We start from the raw sequence: 21,166 nt of genomic DNA, 5'->3' as shown, positions 1-21,166 counted from the left end.
GTGCAGCAGACTTTTAGGATGACTGAATAAATATTCATATTTAAAAAAGTGAGCTGACCTTACTGACCAGCCTAGCTAATGGTAATTATGTTCTAATGAAAAACCACTGCAGTAACAATACATGAGCAAGAGATGTCAGGTCGACATTATTTATGATGGTAGCCTTAACCTTGTCTTGATAAAAAATACTTACATATCTGCAGTAGAATATCTGTATTGTCTACACACTTACAACTCATCTAAAACATACATAAAAAATATATTTTCTCATTATAATATTTTCTTCAAGTATGTCACATTGTTTACTGAATCAATATCTACATCATGTATATATACATGTACAATATTACAAAATGTAGCAAAATTGTTACAATCCACCGGATGACATAAAATGTCCAATCTGAGACATATATTTCAGTGGATTTTATGAGGGACATTAATCTAAAATGGTAACATAAAAACAAATTGTTTAGTTTGCCTCTGTCCTCAAATTACTACTAAAATGATGACCTTAATTAAACACAAGTTTTTTTTTATTTTGTTCTGTATGTAGGTGCCTGTTCCAAGTCTGAAAACAGAGAAATTATTCCACTTTCCCTGACTTCAGCCCAACCTGTTAATTCTACATAAAAACAATTTTCCACTAAAAATGAAAGTTACTTTATTGAAATATGAGGACTTTGATAGCTTTTTTTACTATATGAATTTTTTTGACAATATGTCATTTCTGGAATCATGTTTCTCAACGGAAGAGATTGTCAATTTTGTTTTTCAGTCAATTTTGCACGCCTTCAAGATGTCATTTACGCCTTAATCCCTGCTATATTAAATGTTTCCAACACTTTCATAATAATCAAGTTCTGTATGGTAGAAAATAAATAATTCATGTTTTGCAAGTTAGTACATAATCTTCCTTCCCATAGGACTGAGGGAGGTTGAACATATAATTAAATTTTAATTTCCCAAATATTATAAAATCAATCATGAACACCAAATTTGCTGAACAGGTGTTAGAATGCTGATGCATATATTTTAGTCATGTGGTGATGAAAGTCATATGACAGATTCGTCTGTAAACTGTATCCTGGAACTGGCCCATAGAAAAACATAAATACAAATATTTGCATATTTTGAGTCTCGAGACCACAAACTCTCTTGTAACTTGAAGTTCGTTTAAAAGTTAAAGTCAAAATGCTGAAATCGATGGGTCTCTATGAAAACTGTAAAAATATGGAAAAAATAAAGGTTGGAAGGTAGGTGAAACTTACATAAATAAAGAGAATAAACAGATTGATGCCCAATTTATATAATTTCCAGGCTGTCAGTCGGCACCAGAAGCAACGAAGCAGCGCATCTATTTTGGGTGGGCAAATATCCACTTTTTGATATGGAACGAGCTCTGACATCCCACTGCCCCAGCTTGTCTGGCAAAACAGCCGTTCGATGTAGAGTAATCTCTAACTACTAGTCCAATTATAATTATAACCTCCTGGAAGGCTATTTTAAATTTCTGCAGGTCGAGATGTAAATTAAGGCGTCAAAGAAAAAAATTATAGACTTTCAAGACCTAATTATTATCTTGACTAAACAGTCCACAGGGGCTTGTTTAGTGGGTCAGATGAGGTTTTACTGTCAATGCTGATCAGAGGAGGTTTTACTGTCAATGGCGATGGCTATCCTATATAAACAAAACATTGTTTTTTTTATATAGGATAGCAATCGCCATTGACCATGTTGACAGTAAAACCTCGTCTGACCCACTAAACAATTTCCACCAGTAGCGTTACAGACATGCTCAATACTTTAAATTGGCCTACCTTACAACAACGCAGACTTAAAACAAGACTTATAATGTTTTATAAAATTGTACACCATATTGTCGCTGTACCATCAACATTACTCATACCAACAGACAATAGAACCCGACAACTTCATCCACAAACTTACAGACACTTACTTACAGTTAAAGATTGTTACAAATATTCATTTTTCCCGTATACTATTACACAATGGAATGTACTACAGGGATCTCCATGGAAGAAAATTGAACCATGGAGGAAATTTCACAATCATAAACCGTACAGTACAGCCTGTGACATCCTCTTAGTAATGTCCACCCTCTTGCATGGTCAACATCCAATGGTGGACATTTATTGGGGTATTCAATCTTGAGATGTTGGCCATTTATTGGGGGTCATAAAACATAGGTAGATTTTTTAAAATCAATCAGGGTTGAAGTTTTCAGCTGGTATGTTTCATTAAAATTTACCTGTACAGGTAACTCAGGTTTCTTTTAAAATTGACAATTCATCTGTTTTTGAAAATGTAGAGTAAAATATTGTTTTAGTCTGTTTAATTTATCATTTTTGTTTTTTTTGTTTAAATGTTATTTATGTTGTTTTTTTTACGTTTTTGTTTCTTATTCTTTTAATTTCTTCTTGGTAAAAATCTTGAGTAAAAATGGCAAAAAGTCAAAGATAAAGTTATTGACTAGCATTTGAAATAAACAGACTTTAAATAATTGTTTTTAACAATGTTTAAGTAAAAGGTTTATATAAATGTAAATGATGTACATTGTATTCAATTGTTTGTTAGCATTATTACATGTAAATGAGTTAATAGTTACTATTACTTATTAGAATAATCAGATAATAACTAATAATCATGCAAATGATACAAAAAAAAGTAATTAAACAAGTCGGTTTCTTAACAAAATAAGATGATCAATGAATATCAATCCCTTTACAATAAATTTTGATAACATCTAATATTATTCAGGAAAACTACAAGTTTCATTATATGGTGTAGGAAAAAAATTAATTTTGTTTATCGAAATTTCTTTCAAATCTCAAAACAAGAGTTGTGATCAAACAATCACTGAAAAGAGTTATTTTCCAAATGTCCACCTAGTTATCATCAAAATTTGATAAATGTTCATTAAAAATGCTAATCATAATGAAAAATGTTCTCATCTCTGAATTAAGGTAATCTTATGAAAAGAAATTATTTAAAAAAAATGTCTTGAAATTTATTCAATATGTTATCTTCAGTTAGGTTAGTTTCTTTCAAAATTTGTCTCCAGAAAAAAATAATGTGCACTTCTAAAGATGGTGACACTTTTATGGTCTATTAATTAAATCATAATTTTGTTCTGTGTATTGAATGGTCAAAAGTACTGGACTGGCATGATACATATTCTTGGTATACATTTGCAAAGAATATTTCACTCAACCTAGGCCTTTTAGATAAAGTTAATAATTGCAGGGACTTGAATGAATTAAGACTTTTAAAGTCCTTAATAAAAAATGAATTTAAAGAAAAATCAAGGAATAAAAACTTATGATAAAAACTGTAAACTTAATTGTGTCAAAAGGTAGACTTTTTGGTCATAATTTAGAAACAGAAAATAATGGACAATATAAAATTCCTAGAAAGGATAGAATATGTAAACAGTATATCTTGTCACTAGGTCAATGAAAACACCAAACCTTGTTTGTAAAATTACCAACACAACTTTGAGATAATATTTGAAAAAAAATTATTTACCTTCTCATAATAATGTCTCTTACCCAAAAACCAAAAGTAAAAGAAATGCTTTACCTCTAAAACATAGATCATGTTTAAAATATCATATGACAATAAAAATATTATCAAATTTTGCTGTAATGAATATTTCTAATATTTATATTTTATTTAGAGAAATAATGAACTGCCTAAATTTTATTTAGTTTAAGTCCTAAAGACAGTTGAATGCAGATCAGTCTTTCTACAAAATAAACAATTTTGATTTAAGAAAATTAATTTGAGAAACACCTTTTTATTAGAAAAAGGCAGGCATTTTATTTTTTTAAAAAATAGACTTAATATAAAAAATAACTTAAATTGATTAAAAATTATTTAAAAGGTATATAATATTAAAACTAATAGTTATGAGACAATTATTTTATTTTTTATTGAGCTGTTTGTTCACCTTGTTTTATTTTTTCATTTTATTTTTGAATTTCTTGTCATAAACACAGTTATTAAATTTGACAAACACATACATGTATATTTTACCTGAGACACATGACCTGTAAGTTATATAATTTTAACACTTCAATACATTCAAGTTATCCCTTTATCCTTGACTAGTTTTTGATTAATACCTTGTGTATTAAAAAAGCAACAGGGGGTATGATGATGGACATATAGGGCCACCATGGTCAACATATTTTTTATGGCCACCATTAATAAGATAAAGTCACAGGTAGTACTGTATCTACGCCGTACAGTGTAGCGCAATCAAAAGTATTTCATTCCTCCACATAAGGATAGGTGAACAGGCAAATTCATTGCTTATTTAAATTTTCATAATAAATACTATATAGAAGTATATATTTTTTTTTCAATAATTGCCGTTTGTAACTCTTCAAAGGACAAGCCCTCATGCCCCCTCCCTATCCCTTAGTCGAGAATGACCAATAGCTATCATGAAGGTCACCATGTAGTTCTCTTGCTATTTTTGGCAATTGTTATGGGGGTTAAAAATCACGTGGAGCTTATTTTTCATGGACACTGTCAAATTCAGAAGTCGTGAAACCATTACCGGTATGGCTGATTTGCAGCAACGACAAAACGAGTCGTACGGGTTATGTAAAAGGTTAAAAAAGATTTGTAAAGCAAACTTTGACAAATGAAAAGGTTTTTAATGACTTTATTTAGGAAATCGATGCTATGCAACATGCATCTTTCGAGTCTGAATAAAAACCGGAAACTCGGATGTATCAATTTCATTGTAAACTACGAAATGAATTCGGAATTACGATACAATATTTCTTTACAGGAAATATTAAAAGTTTATACTTTTAACTTTTAAAGTAATTCTATATTATCGTTACAATACAGCAGTACCCAAGTTATTTGCGATGAAATCTTAATTACTGTTTTACGTGTTATTTTGTACTTCTTAAAAAGGGGGATGCTGATTGCATAAGTCAAAATAAACGCACGTGTTCGACTAGTTAAAAGTTTGTAGCTGGATTATAAATTTATTTATTTAATCTGAATAATCAAAAGCATTTGCGGAAACTTAGTGAATCGTCTATCTTTGGATAATATTCTCCTGTCTGGTTTGTTGATCTACCTGTACAAGCTCAGGTACAAGTGATTAGCGATCTTAATCCGGATATCCCTCAGGCGTTAGAATTGTATTGGATTATACTATAAAAAAAGCCTGAGGGTTATGCAATTACATGCATTTGATTATATTTGCTTCAAAATGGCGTCAGGCTATAAAACAGCCACAGTTTTGAACGATGACGGAAGACAATTGAACGATGGCGCAAGTCATTTGACGATGGCGCAAAACATTTGAACGATGGCGGGGCGCCATCGTTAAACAGGCCATGGAGATCCCTGGTACTACCTCCAAAGGTAGTACTTTCTCCCACTTTAAATATTTTTAGAGAACAGTTAACACCTACTGTTCTCTACAATATAGAACAGTAAACCTAGTAGTTATGTAAATAGTTTTAACCACATGTCATGTTAGTATTTGTTTATTTTTTGGCACTTTATTTTGTAAATATTTATTTATTATTATCCTACGCATGCGCAGCAGTTAGTAATCATCAAAAATCTGATGGATAACTGGATACCATAAGAAGAAGAAGAACAAGCCCCTGTGAACAGTCATGTACCAGGCTCTTGTTTTGTTGACAGTGCATATCTGATATAAACAAAACAAGAATACTGTATGACATGATAAATGATAAAAATACAATGTCATTAAATTTGTAATAACTACCACACATTGTAATAATTTCACATGTACTTTATATACATTTTGTACACACTTGCTCCTCCTCTTGTACAACCAGATCTATGCAAGAAATCATACTCTGAAATTTACATTTTTTTTCAATTCAGTACAGATTGGTTTGCTACCAAATTCAAATGTTTATATTTAAATGCAAATATCAAACCTTTGACATTATTTGAAATCGGTAGCTTGGTCGAAAAAACACACGTGCTGTTTTAAACCGCCACAAGGGAGATAATCAAGAATTGGATGGCTACAAAAACAAGATTTTTGCCCCGAGCCCGTAACGTAATCTGACGATACTCATTTCTGATATGATTATATGTATATTTCGGGATGATAAGTTTAAACGAATTAGATATGTGTAGTTCATTGTATCAAAGAATAAACAAATAAATAAATCGATAATATTATGTTGGAATCAGCATATTTGATATATCAGAGGTTGAAACCAAAGTTTAGATACTAGACAGTAATCTTTATTTATTTTACTAAAAAGGTGCATATGTTTAAAGATATATGTCAGCGTCTTGGTGGTGTTACTTATTTGATAGGCTTATAGAAGTAGTAAGCGTTGAAAACGTAGCAGTTCGTTCCCTCCAACAATTCCCGAATAAGCCAAAGGTTATATTGCAAGGAAAATATTATACTGCTTTCCAAAATACGCTAAAAGTTTTAAGATCAAATGTGTCATCCTTCATTGATCCCTGCATGTTGGTTGACTCATGCATAACCAAAAATATTAGATTTGTCGTTGATGGGGCTTTTTTAAAATGTGTCCATATTCTTGTACGACTGACCTGACTGTGAGGAAAAAACGACTTGATCATCATTTGTTTTCAAGTGGTGTCCTACATATATTGCAGCGTAAGTTCTACTATACCTCCAGAATAAGAAAAAGAAATAGGTCAGTGGACATTTTTTAGTAAAATCATGGTCAAAACTATAAATTGACCCAAACTACACGAACCAACTTCAAAAATAAAATAAAAATGGTATTAAAATAGACATCTTTAAACATTGTTAAACTGACTACACAGTTCTTACAATTTTCTGTTTTTAGGTAGAACATATCACAGGCACTTGTCTCAGAATTTTTTTCCCTATATAATAAGGTATATAGGGGGAAAAAAATCTGAGACAAGTGCCTGTGGAACATATATACTATGGAATGATATTATAAAGCCTTTATACAGTAGTTGGTTTTGTTAAAGATTTATCTTTATGTTTTATAGCGTACTTAATCCTTGATTTGTTAATGATTTCATGTTATAGATTAAGCTAATATTTTACCAATCGATTTTACTTGTCTTAGAATGATTTTGTTAAGGATCGAATCAGTCAACGAAATAGAACACCCTTCCAGATGTGTTGCGTCTGTCAAATTTTCTCTCATCATAATGGTTGTCATGATAAAAGACTTGTTAAGTTGTATTTATAGTATTGTGAATGTCGGGCAAATTGTGCACAAGGATAATAGATACGCTGAACGGTGCCCACTGGTCACCCTATAAATAGTACTCTTCTATGTAGTGATATTGTAGTTCTAAAAATAGAAAACTAAAAATAGACAATTCTTCTTTCCATTTAGCAATATACCGTAGACCGGAAAATATAGATAAGAGTGGTATGTATGCATTTAATTTATTGTATCAAACATTTAATATGATGGCAACATAAACTATGTTTATATAAAGCTGCAACTATTAATCTTTTTGAACTGAAAATTTGCAATTGTTTCTGGTTAAATGGCTACTTAGGCTTGATTGAACAAATAAATTTTTTTTCATGATTACCTTACACACACATTTAATTGTGGTAATCTTAACCAGAAATGGGATTTGATAACCTCTGTTGGCCTCAATATGCTAGAATGGGATAACTTCTGGTCACCTTATTCATATTGGTCATCTTATGTAAATATTGGATTTGGTGACCTCTGGTCACCATATGTTAATATTGGATTTGGTTACCTATGGTCACCTTATGCAGATTTCAGATTTGGTTATCTCTGGTAATTAACATTTACATACAACTAGTTGATGTTTTTCATCTCATTTGAAGAAAGTTTGAGACAATCAAAGAAAGAGAGAAAAGAAGAAGAACAGGTTTGATATACAGTATGGATTCAACAAATATAGAATATTATTACATTAAGTTTGATATATCTATATCTATATATTACTATCCTCATAAGATAGAAAATGTAGATAAGAGTGGTATGTATGTATGCATTTACTTTATTGTATTAAATCTTTAATATGATGGAAACATACACAATGTTTATATACAATGTTTATATAATGCTGCATCTATTATTCTTTTTGAACTTAATAATTGTAAATATTTCTGGTAAAATGGCAACTTAGGCTTGATTGAACAATTCATTTTTTGTTTATTGCTTACCTTACACAAATATTTAATTCAATTACATGTGGTCATCTTAACCAGAAATGGAAATCGATAACCTCTAGTGGCCTTAGCATGCTAGAATGGGGTAACTTCTGGTCACCCTAATCATATATTGAATTTGGTAACCTCTGATCACCTTATGCTTATATTGGATTTGGTTACCTCTGGTCACCTTATGGTAATATTAGATTTGGTTACCTCTGGTCACTTTATGTAAATATTAGATTTGGTGACCTCTGGTCACCTTATGTTAATATTGGATTTGATTATCTCTGTTCACCTTACGTTTATATTGGTTGATAATCATTATATTGATACAGCTTTTAAAAGAGCTCTCTGGTTGATTACATTTTGAGAAATATATGTCATAGTATACAAATAAAATCAAAGCATCCCATATAATACGATTGAAAGGAAATATAGAGTATACGTTAATAAGACATCAAGTAATAGCAACATATTACACTCAATAACAAATAAGAACATATTTTATTATATTGGTTTGATCGATGATTGTTATTTACAAAACATCCAGAAACTTATCTTAGACACAATATGTCATCAGTCGTCATTCTGAAATAGAGTAAAACATAAAATATCAAAAAGAATCCACAAGAAAAAAAAAGCATTAAGGCTAACAAATTTTGTATTGCTATAACGTATACAATAGTCACATGTTTAAAAGCCCTCTCTTTAAGATAAAGTTGTTTGATTCGTGAATCAACATGCATAACCTACGTAAACAAAAAAGGTAGCATGCGATTTCCTTCATCCAAAAAACTTATATATCCGAAAAGACCCATTTCCTAATGGCAGTCATAAGCATGTGACGGGGTTCAACTTTTTGCGAAGATAGGGGTCCATCGTCAACGTTTTGATAGTACACCACAGGCTTCTCAATTCTTGTATTATCATGAACTAGGTGATAGCACAGAGCTGACCGAGTGCGAGATCTTCCTGAATAATCATCAAGGTCGTTTAAGCATCATTTGCAGTAGACTTCGGTTAAATTAAAAAAAAATCTTTAAAATGCTATCGAAATGTATTAAAAGTCGGAACTCATTTCACCTCTTATTCCAATAAACAATAAATTTGTCAATATTGGATTTGGTTACCTATGGTCACCTTATGCAGATTTCAGATTTGGTTATCTCTGGTAATTAACATTTACATACAACTAGTTGATGTTTTTCATCTCATTTGAAGAAAGTTTGAGACAATCAATTGCAAAGAAAGAGAGAAAAGAAGAAGAACAGGTTTGATATACAGTATGGATTCAACAAATATAGAATATTATTACACTAAGTTTGATATATCTATATCTATATATAACTATCCTCATCAGATAGAAAATGTAGATAAGAGTGGTATGTATGCATTTAATTTATTGTATTAAACTTTAAATATGATGGAAACATACACAATGTTTATATAATGCTGCAACTATTATTCTTTTTGAACTTAATAATTGCAATCGTTTCTGGTAAAATGGCAACTTAGGCTTGATTGAACAATTCATTTTTTGTTTATTGCTTACCTTACACAAATATTTAATTCAATTACATGTGGTCATCTTAACCAGAAATGGGATTTGATAACCTCTAGTGGCCTTTGCATGCTAGAATGGGGTAACTTCTGGTCACCTTAAGCATATATTGGATTTGGTTACCTCTGGTCACCTTTTGATAATATTGGAATTGGTGACCTCTGGTCACCTAATGTTAATATAGGATTTGGTTACCTCTGGTCACCTTATTCATATATAAGATTTGGTGACCTCTGGTTTCCTTATGTTAATATTTTGATTTGGTTATCTCTGGTCACCTTATGTTAATATTAGATTTGGTTACTTCTGGTCACCTTATGTTAATATTAGATTAGGAGACCTCTGGTCACCTTATGTTTATATTGGATTTGGTAATCTATGGTCACCTTATGCAGATTTTAGATTTGGTTATCCCTGGTAATTAACATTTACATACAACTAGTTGATGTTTTTCGTCTCATTTGAAGAAAGTTTGAGACAATCAGAGAAAGGGAGAAAAGAAGAAGAGCAGGTTTGATATACAGTATGGGTTCAACAAATATAGAATATTATTACATCAAGTTTGATATATCTATATTTATATATTACTATCCTCATAAGATAGAAAATGTAGATAAGAGTGGTATGTATGCATTTACTTTATTGTATTAAATCTTTAATATGATGGAAACATACACAATGTTTATATAATGCTGCATCTATTATTCTTTTTGAACTTAATAATTGTAAATATTTCTGGTAAAATGGCAACTTAGGCTTGATTGAACAATTCATTTTTTGTTTATTGCTTACCTTACACAAATATTTAATTCAATTACATGTGGTCATCTTAACCAGAAATGGAAATTGATAACCTCTAGTGGCCTTAGCATGCTAGAATGGGGTAACTTCTGGTCACCCTAATCATATATTGGATTTGGTAACCTCTGGTCACCTTTTGATAATATTGAATTTGGTAATCTCTGGTTACCTTATGTCAATATTGGATTTTGTTACCTCTGGTCACCTTATTCAAATATAAGATTTGATGACCTCTGGTCACCTTATGTTAATTTTTAATTTGGTTATCTCTGGTCACTCATGATTATATTGGATTATGTTATCTCTTGTCACCTTATGTTAATATTGGATTTGGTTACCTCTGGTCACCTTATTCATATATTAGATTTGGTTATTTCTGGTCACCTTCTGTTTATATTTTTGATTTGGTTATCTCTGGTCATCTTATGCTTATATTGGATTTGGTTACCTCTGGTCACCTTATGGTAATATTAGATTTGGTTACCTCTGGTCATTTTATGTAAATATTAGATTTGGTGACCTCTGGTCACCTTATGTTAATATTGGATTTGATTATCTCTGGTCACCTTACGTTTATATTGGTTTGGTTACCTCTAGTCACTTTATGTTAATATTTGATTTGGTTACCTCTGGTCACCTTATGTTAATATTAGATTTGGTTATCTCTGGTCACCTTATGTTAATATTGGATTTGATTATCTCTGGTCACATTATGTTACTATTAGATTATGTGACCTCTGGTCACTTTATGTCAATATTGGGTTTGGTTACCTCTGGTCACCTTATGTTAATATTATATTTGGTTACCTCTGGTCACCTTATGCAGAATTCAGATTTGGTTATGTCTGGTAATTAACATTTACATACAACTAGTTGATGTTTTTCATATCATTTGTAGAACGTTTGAGACAATCAAAGAAAGAGAGAAAAAAAGAAGAACAGGTTTAATATACATTATGGGTTCAACAAGAATATAGAAAATTATTACATAAAGTTTGATATATCGATAAAACTTTACACAATGAACATTTATCTTTCCCGATCATCTTCAAGCAAATCTAAGAAAAATCCTTGATCTTTCAAATATTGCCAAGAGCATGGACAGTTGATAATTTAGTCAATTTCTACTTATACTCATCAGATACGTTTGGATAAATAAAATTGAACTTACTAATCAGTTATTATATGTTTATCTTCTTTTTTCAGAAGTCGTCAGAAAGTGTAGATAAGAGAGGTATGTATGCATTTACTTTATTGTATTAAACCTTTAATATGATGGAAACATACACAATGTTTATATAATACTGCAACTATTATTCTTTTTGAACTTAATAATTGCAATTACTTCTGGTAAAATAGCAACTTAGGCTTGATTGAACAATTCATTTTTTGTTTATTGCTTACCTTACAAAAATATTTAATTCAATTACATGTGGTCATCTTAACCAGAAATGGAAATTGATAACCTCTAGTGGCCTTAGCATGCTAGTAACTTCTGGTCACCCTAATCATATATTGGATTTTTTGTGACCTCTGGTTACCTTATGTCAATATTGGATTTGGTTACCTCTGGTCACCTTATTCAAATATAAGATTTGATGACCTCTGGTCACCTTATGTTTATTTTTGATTTGGTTACCTCTGGTCACCTTATTCATATGTTAGATTTGGTTATCTCTGGGCACCTTATGTTTATATTGGATTTGGTTATCTCTAGTCATCTTATGTTTATATTGAATTTGGTTATCTGTGGTCACCTACTTGTTTATATTGGATTTGGTTACCTCTGGTCACCTTATGGTAATATTAGATTTGGTTACCTCTGGTCACCTTATGTAAATATTAGATTTGGTGACCTATGGTCACCTTATGTTAATATTATATTTGGTTACTTCTGGTCACCTTATGTTTATATTGGATTGGTTACCTCTGTTCTCCTTATGTTTATATTAGATTTAGTTATTTCTGGTCACCTTATGTTTATTTTGGATTTTGTTATCTTTTGTCACCTTATGTTGATATTGGATTTGGTTACCTCTGGGCACCTACTTGTTTATATTGGATTTGGTTACCTCTGGTCACCTTATGTCTATATTAGATGTGGTTACCTCTGGGCACCTACTTGTTTATATTGGATTTGGTTACCTCTGGTCACCTTATGTTTATATTAGATTTGGTTACCTTTGGTCAACTTATGTTAATATTGGATTTGCTTATCTCTGGTCACCTTATGTTACTATTAGATAAGGTGACCTCTGGTCACCTCTGGTCACCTTATGTTAATATTGGATTTGGTTACCTCTGATCACCTTATGTTTATATTGGATTTGGTTACCTCTGGTCACCTTTTGTTAATATTAGATTTGGTTACCTCTGGTCACCTTAGGTTAATATTAGATTTGGTGACGACTTATGGTCACCTTATGTTATTATTGGATTTGGTTATCTCTGGTCTCCTTATGTTTACATTGGATTTGGTTATCACTGGTCACCTTATGTTTATATTGGAATTGGTTATCTCTGTTCACCTTATGTTTATATTAGATTTGGTTATTTCTGGTCACCTAATATTTATATTGGATTGGTTACCTCTGGTCATCTTATGTTTATATTAAATTTGGTTATTTCTGGTCACCTTATGTTTATATTGGATTTGGTTATCTCTTGTCACCTTATGTTAATATTGAATTTGGTTACTTCTGGTCACCTTATGTTTATATTGGATTTGGTTACCTCTGGTTACCTTATGCTTATATTATATTTGTTTACCTCTGGTCACCTAATGTTATTATTGGATTTGGTTACGTCTGGTCACCTTATGTTAATGTTAGATTTGTTAACCTCTGGTCACCTTATGATAATATTGGATTAGGGTTACCTCTGGTCACCTTATGCAGATTTCAGAGTTGGTTATCTCTGGTAATTAACATTTACATACAACTAGTAGATGTTTTTTATATCATTTGTAGAAAGTTTGAGACAATCAAAGAAAGAGAAAAAAAGAAGAAGAACAGGTTTAATATACATTTTGGGTTCAGCAAGAATATATAATATTATTACATTAAGTTTGATATGCCTAAAAAATTTACACAATGAACATTATCTTTCATGATCATCTTCAAACAAATCTTAGGAAAATCTTTGACCTTGCAAACAATACTGATCCTCATAAGATACTTCCGGATAAATAAAATTGAATTTAATAATACATTTATCATATATTTATCTTCTTTTTTCAGAAGTCCTCAGAAAATGTAGATGAGAGCGGTATGCATGCATTTAATTTATGGTGACAAATCTTTAATATGATGGAAAAATGCACTATGCTTATATAATGCTGCAAATATAATTCTTTTTGAACTTAAATCTTGCAATCGTTTCTGGTAAAATGGCCACTTAAGCTTGATATAACAAATCATTGTTTGTTTCTTGATAACCTTACATAAATATTTAATTTGATTACATCTAAATCAGAAATGGGATTTGTTAACCTGTGGTGGCCTTAACATGCCAGAATGGGGTAACTTCTAGTCACCAAATTCATATATTGGATTTGGTGACATCTGGTTACCTTATGTTATTAGATTTGGTGACCTCTGACCACATTATGTTAATATTGGATTTGGTTACCTCTGGTCACGTTATGCTGATTTAAGATTTGGTTACCTCTGGTCATAAAAACATTAGTCAGGTAATGTTTTTTTTTATCATTTGTAGGAATGTAAGACAATCGAAGAGCAGGAAAAAAGAACAAGAACAGGTTTGATATACATTACTGGTTCAGCAAGACTAAACTTTATTGTATATTAGTGAATACACTTGATTCTCAAAGAAAACAGTGTAAGTTGTTTAAAATACATAAATTGGTGATCTCGTGTTTTTTTTTTTTATATTTCATTTATAGAGTAGTAGGTAAGGAATGGTGAATGGGTCGAAAGGAACAATCAAACTGAAATTTGGAGAACAAACTGACAAAGCTGGGCAAAAAAAAAAAAAAGATTGAAATTCAAATTGCAATCATTATAATTCAAAATAGAAAAATTAAACTGAGGAACATAAACCCCACCAAAAACCAGGGTGGTCTCATGTTACCTAGAATGGTTAGCTCACTATGCGGTGCCCATAATATTTTTCATGCTAGATTTTAGGATCCCTTGGTATATTACTGTATCATTAGAAATCATATGTCTACTGTGAATCATATACATGTCGCTTTGCCAATCTGTAAAACATTTTTTTAAGTTGTAAGAATATTCGTAACGATGCTTAATATGTCTTATTACATGTATTGTTTTAGCTTGACTGCAAGAAAAAATCACAACTGTATTTCACTTCATTTTCAGGTGAAGTTGACTATCAAGTTAAACATGTTAAATACTTTAATCGAGACTCTTGTCGATAAAGAATCAACCAAAAAGGCTGTATGCCGAAAAATGAAAGTGATATCTGCCCCAAAAAAGGGTGACATTGAAAAAACTGAGTAAGTGTTTGAGGGGAATTCAATTGTTCAGATTTTACGAACATTGGATCTATAATGGCTACAAAGGCAATCGTCTTCTTGGCATCTTTATTACATACTAAGAGTTTAGAATAAAATACACAATAGAAAATGCAAACAACTAGATTAACATGAAATATATAAAACATACATTTTCCAAATACCATGATCATTATATTCCAATAAAGGTTGATTAATCATGCATTGTGACCAGTGGTAACCAAAGCAAATATTTTTAATCGGTGACCGGAGGTTACTAAAATTAATATCTGTGTATGTTGACCAAAGGTAACCCCATTCCAAATCTGTAAAGGGTGACCAGAGGTAACTTAAATACATATATGTATACGATGCCCGGAGGTAATCTCATTCAATAATATGAAAGGGTTACCAAATTCGAAATCTGTGTAAGGGGACCGGAGGGAAACATACAAACATAGCTAATATCTGTGTAGGGTGACCAGAGGTGACCACATTCAATATCTTTTAAGTTGACCAAAGATATTCATTATATATGAATTGTAACCATAAGTAACATAAGCCAATTTATTGTAGGGTGAACAAAAATACCATTTTCAATATATGTGTAGGATGACCAGAGGTAACCAAAGCCAATTTATGTGTGGGTGACCAGAGGTTACCATGTTTAAAATATATGTAGGGCGACCAGAGGTAACCATAGTCAATATCTGTTTAGGGTGACCAGAGTTAATCATATTCAATATCTTTGTAAGGTGACCAGAGGTAGCCTTATTCAATATCTGTGTAAGGTGACCATAGATATCCTTATTCAATATCTGTGTAGGGTGACCAGAGGTAACCATATTCACAATTTTGGTAGGGTGGCCAGAGGACATCATAGTCAATATATGTGTAGGGTGACCAGAGGTAACAATATTCAATATCTTTGTAGGATGACAAGAGCTAACCACATTCAACATCTTGGTAGTGGGACCAGAGATTACCAAATTAAACATCTAAGTAGGGTAAATAAAGGTACCTAAATTCAATATTTATGCATGATGTCTAAAGCAATTATTTTTTATCTGTGTATGGTGATCCAAGGTAACCACATTCCAAAAAAGCCAATTGCTATATATATTTGTTGACAACGGCAACATAATTAAATATATGTGTACAGCGACCAGAAGTTACTAGATAAATATATTTATTATAAAAGTAGCGCAAAAAGTGTGAATCGAGATAACCGATGATAAACAAATTCAATTTTTGTAAATTGTAATCAAGGGTAACATAAGCCAATTTATTGAAGGTTGACCAAAGGTAACCATTTTCAATATCTTTGAAGGATGACGAGAGGTAACCATAGCCAATATATGTGTGGGTAACAAGAGGTAACCATTTTCAAAATATGTGTAGGGTGACCAGCGGTAACCATTGTCAATATATGTGTAGGGTGACCAGAGGTAACCACATTCAATATCTTTTTAGAAGACCAAAGATAAACATATGCAATATCTTTGTAAGGTGACCAGAGGTAACCTCATTCAATATCTGTGTAGGGTGACCAGGGGTAACCATATTCAAAATGTTGGTTGGGTGACCAGAGGTCACCATATTCAATATCTTTGTAGGGTGACCATAGTCAATATATGTAAAGGATGACCAGAGGTAATCACATTCGATATCTGTAATGGTTTACCAGAGGTTACCTTTTCCAATGTGTGTGAAGGTTGATCAGAGGTTACAACGTTCAATATATGAGTTGGGTGACCGAAGTTTACAAAATTAAATTTAAGTAGGCTAAATATACGTAACCATATTCAATATTGATGCACGGTGACTAGAGGTAACCAAATTTTATATTTGTGTATGAAAAGAGGTTATCACATTCAAAATATGTGAAGGGTGACCAGAGGTACTGTAACCCCATTCAATATATGTGTATGGTCACTTGAGGTATTTAAAATTCATATATGTATAAGGTGACCAAAGGTCACCAAATTCAATATTTTAGTAAAACATGTATAATTAATTATATAAAAACTCCACAGTCATCAGTACACTTTCGTTATTACTGGACTTACGAAAGAACTCACAAGATGGGAGCGTTCAAGGCATCTAACATCATTCACATGATTAAGACGATGCCTGTTGTTCCTTGCTTTTTTAATGTTGTAAATGTCTTCTGGTATATCTGTTTACTCCTCGGTTTTTATTGTTTTTGTCTTAGTAGAGGGACCAGAGATTACCAAAATCAAGACCTATTTAGGGTTACACACGGTAGTAAAAGCCACTGAACTAGTATATATTTGCTTAGGGGCCAGCTGAAGGACGCCTCCGGGTGCGGGAAGTTCTCGCTACATTGAAGACCTGTTGGTGACCTTCTCCTTTTGTTTTTTTATGTGGTCGGGTTGTTGTCTCTTTGACACATTCCCCATTTCCCATCTAAATTTTATCTTATAATTTGTCGATAAATTCAATATATGTGAAGGGTGACCAGAGGTTATCAATTCAGTATCTTATTATTTGTAGGTAAATTCAATATATGTAAAGGATGATCAGAGGTTACCAAATTCAATATATGTGTGGGGTGACCAGAGGTCATCACAATTAATAATAAAAAAGGTGACAAGATGTAACGAAATTCAATATCTGTGAAAGGTTGCCGGGGTGACCAGAGGTAACCAAATCCAATATCTTATAATTTTTAAGCGAATTCAATACATGTGTTGGGTGACCACAGTTAACCAAATTCAATATATGTGTAGGGTGACCAGAAGTCACCACATATAATTATCTAAAACGTGACAGGATGTAACAAAATACAATATATGTTTAGGATGGCGAGGTTGACCAATGGTTACCAAATTCAGTATCTTATAATTTGTAGGTAAATTTAATATAAGTGAAGGGTGACCAGAGGTTACCAAATACAATATATGTGTAGGGTGACCAGAGGTCACCACAATTAATTATGTAAAAGGTGACAAGATGTAACGAAATTCAATATCTGTGTAGGGGGGCATTCAATATCTATATTTGTGTCAGGTAATTGGAAGAACCACTATAAATTTATCTGCAAAGGGAGTAAGGTTAATAAAGTAACTATGTATTTGTATCAAATGACCAGTGTAACTGTAAGCACAATTAGTTTCTGTGTAGGGAGACCAGAGGTAACCAATGGCAGTTTAAAGTAGCCTGAGTGCGAGGCATACCATCTTTTTAGTTATATGTCATGAGAGTGCAATATAGGCCATTAGGTTATTTTTTTTCAAAAAAATAAGCCATGTCACTCGCTTTAAGATATTAATAGAGTAAATGGTGACTCTTCTATTCATTTTCAATTGTTTCGTTTGAGTGAATCATTATGATAATTGATTATTTGTGTATTTTCTTTACTTTCTGTATGTCTCTCAACAGAATCCTTTGAAATATGGTAATTCCGTAACTTTGCATTAAGCTAATATCCGTATAACATAGCAGCAATTATAAACTTTGTATCCCCTTAGTAACGTACTTTCACTTTAAACCGGAAATCCTGTACTATTTTTGTCGCGTATAGACTCAATTTTAACCGTTTCTGTTCAGGTGACCAGTGGGCACCGTTCAGCGTAACTATTATCCTTGTGCGCAAATTGTTTGGCTGGACGCGTGATCGGACAACTTTTAAAACTAGATACCGCAAACATGTTTGTAGACAAGCATGATCAATAGTTGTCAAAGGTACCAAGCTTTTAATTTAATACGCCAGACGTGAGTGCATTTTTTCTTCACAAGACTCATCAGTGACGCTTCGATTAGAATAAGTATAAAGCTAAACCATGTAAACAAGTACAAAGATAAAGAGGATTGAGGACCATAAATTCCCGGAATCATGTGTGCCAAATTGTCTCGGTATGTTCACAGTATAAAATGTTTGTAAAAGTTCAAGGCCGATGACAGACGACACTTGATGAGAACCTGAAGGCATAACACTTTGCTAATTGCTCTAAGCACAAAAATCATGCTCGAAACATGAATCCAGCATTTTGATTGGTTGATTTTCGAGTATTGGTACAAAAACCATGCTCGAAAGTTCTATGACCGTGAGGCCAGGTTTGCGAAAAAATTAAATCAATTTTGTTTACAAAAATAACATAAAAAAACCCAAAGATTTAACAATCTCAGTAGTTCTGAGGGAAATTCAGAAAAATAATAACATCATATGGTTATGAACTATATCATTGATATTCACTTTAACAGTTTAAGGTCGATCCTCTTTGGGACGAAAAAAAATATATCAAGATTCCTTATCGTGCACAAAAGTTAAACTGGTTTATACAAAAACTAAACAAACAAAACAAAATGGATCAAATTGGATATAACGTAATAATACCATGCAAACGATATATCAAATACGTAACAAAAGAAAGTTACAAACGATCTCAAAATATAGAATAACTTGTGAATCCTTCAATCTCTCACGCAGAGTTATCGATCCTTGCACAAAAGAGAGAAATCGTTTAATCGTAAAAAAAATTTAGTTTAATCGTAAAATAATTCAAAGATCCAGAAATTTATATGAAATAAAGACTTTTTGTCAAACAAAAGACATCTAGTTTTTAACTTGTTCTTACATATGTAATAGTATTTATCATGTTTATTACATGCATTATATATCAATCTTCAAATCGATGAAATGTGTTATTTTGTACATATCATTCTCTTTATTCCGATTTTATGTTTTACTTTATTGTTATTAAAACTAATGACCCACGAATAAGACGTTTAGTGTTATATTCATACATGTGTTCAACAGATTTTTAAATCGAAAAAAATCGAAAACAACACAAAGAATAAAATATATCCACCCATGAGACAAAATCAACACATACACACTAAATAAAACCTTACGAAAATTCTCAAAACAATTTTTTTATTGGTGTTCTTCGAATTCACAATGAGGCCTTCAACACGGAGCAAAATATCAAATTATGTCGAATACATATTGATATAGTTATTTAATAGTACTTGATTTTGTATATATATCAATGGTTCTGGTAACCAATATGTTCTGGTAAGAAATAACGGTAAATTGAATTTTTTGTATCAATTTGTACAAAAAAAGGATTTAGATATTTAGTATCTGGTAAAAGTTATAATGGCGATGTGTTGTTTGAGTTCGTTTTATCTTCCACCATGTAAGGAAATACTAAAAAATGTCAGTTTGATACATTTCTGGGGGTGTATGTGGGGAAGGGGTTCACTTCATTTCTGGATCTTTATTTTAAGTGGAGTTTCCCCAATTATATGTCTAAAAGATGCGATGTGTGTGAATCTATCTTTAAACATTTCTTAGTGAGAACCTCAATTGGTAAGATATTAGGCGGTGATTATCTGACCTTATTTTCTTATTCGTTCCCACAAACGCAAATAAAGTATTTATGAACAAAAACTCAAACTCATATCTATGGGAAACAGCTCGCCTAGACGAGTGCAGCAAAGTTTTATTATCAAATAATTCAACTGTCATCAAATCACTTTGCCAGCACACTCAGACCGCTGCAGCAAACATGTATAACCGGAATAAAAGTGACATTGAAAAGTATAGAAAAAGTGGGATTGTGGAAAGATGCGGCCGATTTAAAACAAAAAGACGACGAAACCGTTTTACAGTTCATATCCAGGATCGAAAGACTGTGTTTTTTAGCAGGTCAAACGCTAATGATGGAACAATTTATTCTTCTTGGACTTAGACCAGAGTTTGTTGTTCCGTTTGTCACCGCAACCGGACATTTCCGTAAGTGAGGCCATAGATGCTGCATTGTTAGCAGACATAACCATGCAGCTAGTATCGAAATCAGAACCAGTCACCAGTGCTATAGAGGACAATCCTACACCACAGATCCAACCCAGAAGTGATGGTAAGTGTAATACATACTGTCATAGTTACGAACATTTTGAAAATGCACAATTTTACGTCCCCCTGTCAATGTACTTAATCATGTTTATAGGCAACAGAAACGCCCCCCCCCCCCCAAATAAAAGGCTTCAGAGAAACAAATTCAATTTTTATCCAAGTAGTGCTAAGTCAAACCTATCCCGAAATTCAATCAAAAACAGGTTTATGAATTCTAGAAATAACCCTCCTAATCAGAATATTGTT

General features: G+C 31.9%; 1 protein-coding gene and 1 long non-coding RNA gene across 2 annotated transcripts in view; one reads left to right on the top strand and one right to left on the bottom strand.

Annotated features, from left to right (window-relative positions):
* Positions 1 to 21,166, bottom strand: part of LOC134690938 (nucleolar protein dao-5-like) — a 358,745-nt gene that overhangs the window by 38,909 nt on the left and 298,670 nt on the right. The window lies entirely within an intron of this gene.
* Positions 11,455 to 16,053, top strand: LOC134689631 (uncharacterized). Its single transcript, XR_010101882.1, has 5 exons — positions 11,455 to 11,519; positions 11,766 to 11,793; positions 13,529 to 13,573; positions 13,799 to 13,826; positions 15,971 to 16,053. It is a non-coding gene; the product is annotated as an uncharacterized LOC134689631 (long non-coding RNA).

This window comes from Mytilus trossulus, chromosome 11, assembly GCF_036588685.1.
Source record: "Mytilus trossulus isolate FHL-02 chromosome 11, PNRI_Mtr1.1.1.hap1, whole genome shotgun sequence".
NCBI classification, from domain to species: domain Eukaryota; kingdom Metazoa; phylum Mollusca; class Bivalvia; order Mytilida; family Mytilidae; genus Mytilus; species Mytilus trossulus.
The sequence above is the reverse complement of the archived record's forward strand: the minus strand, read 5'-3'. Positions and strand labels throughout refer to the sequence as shown.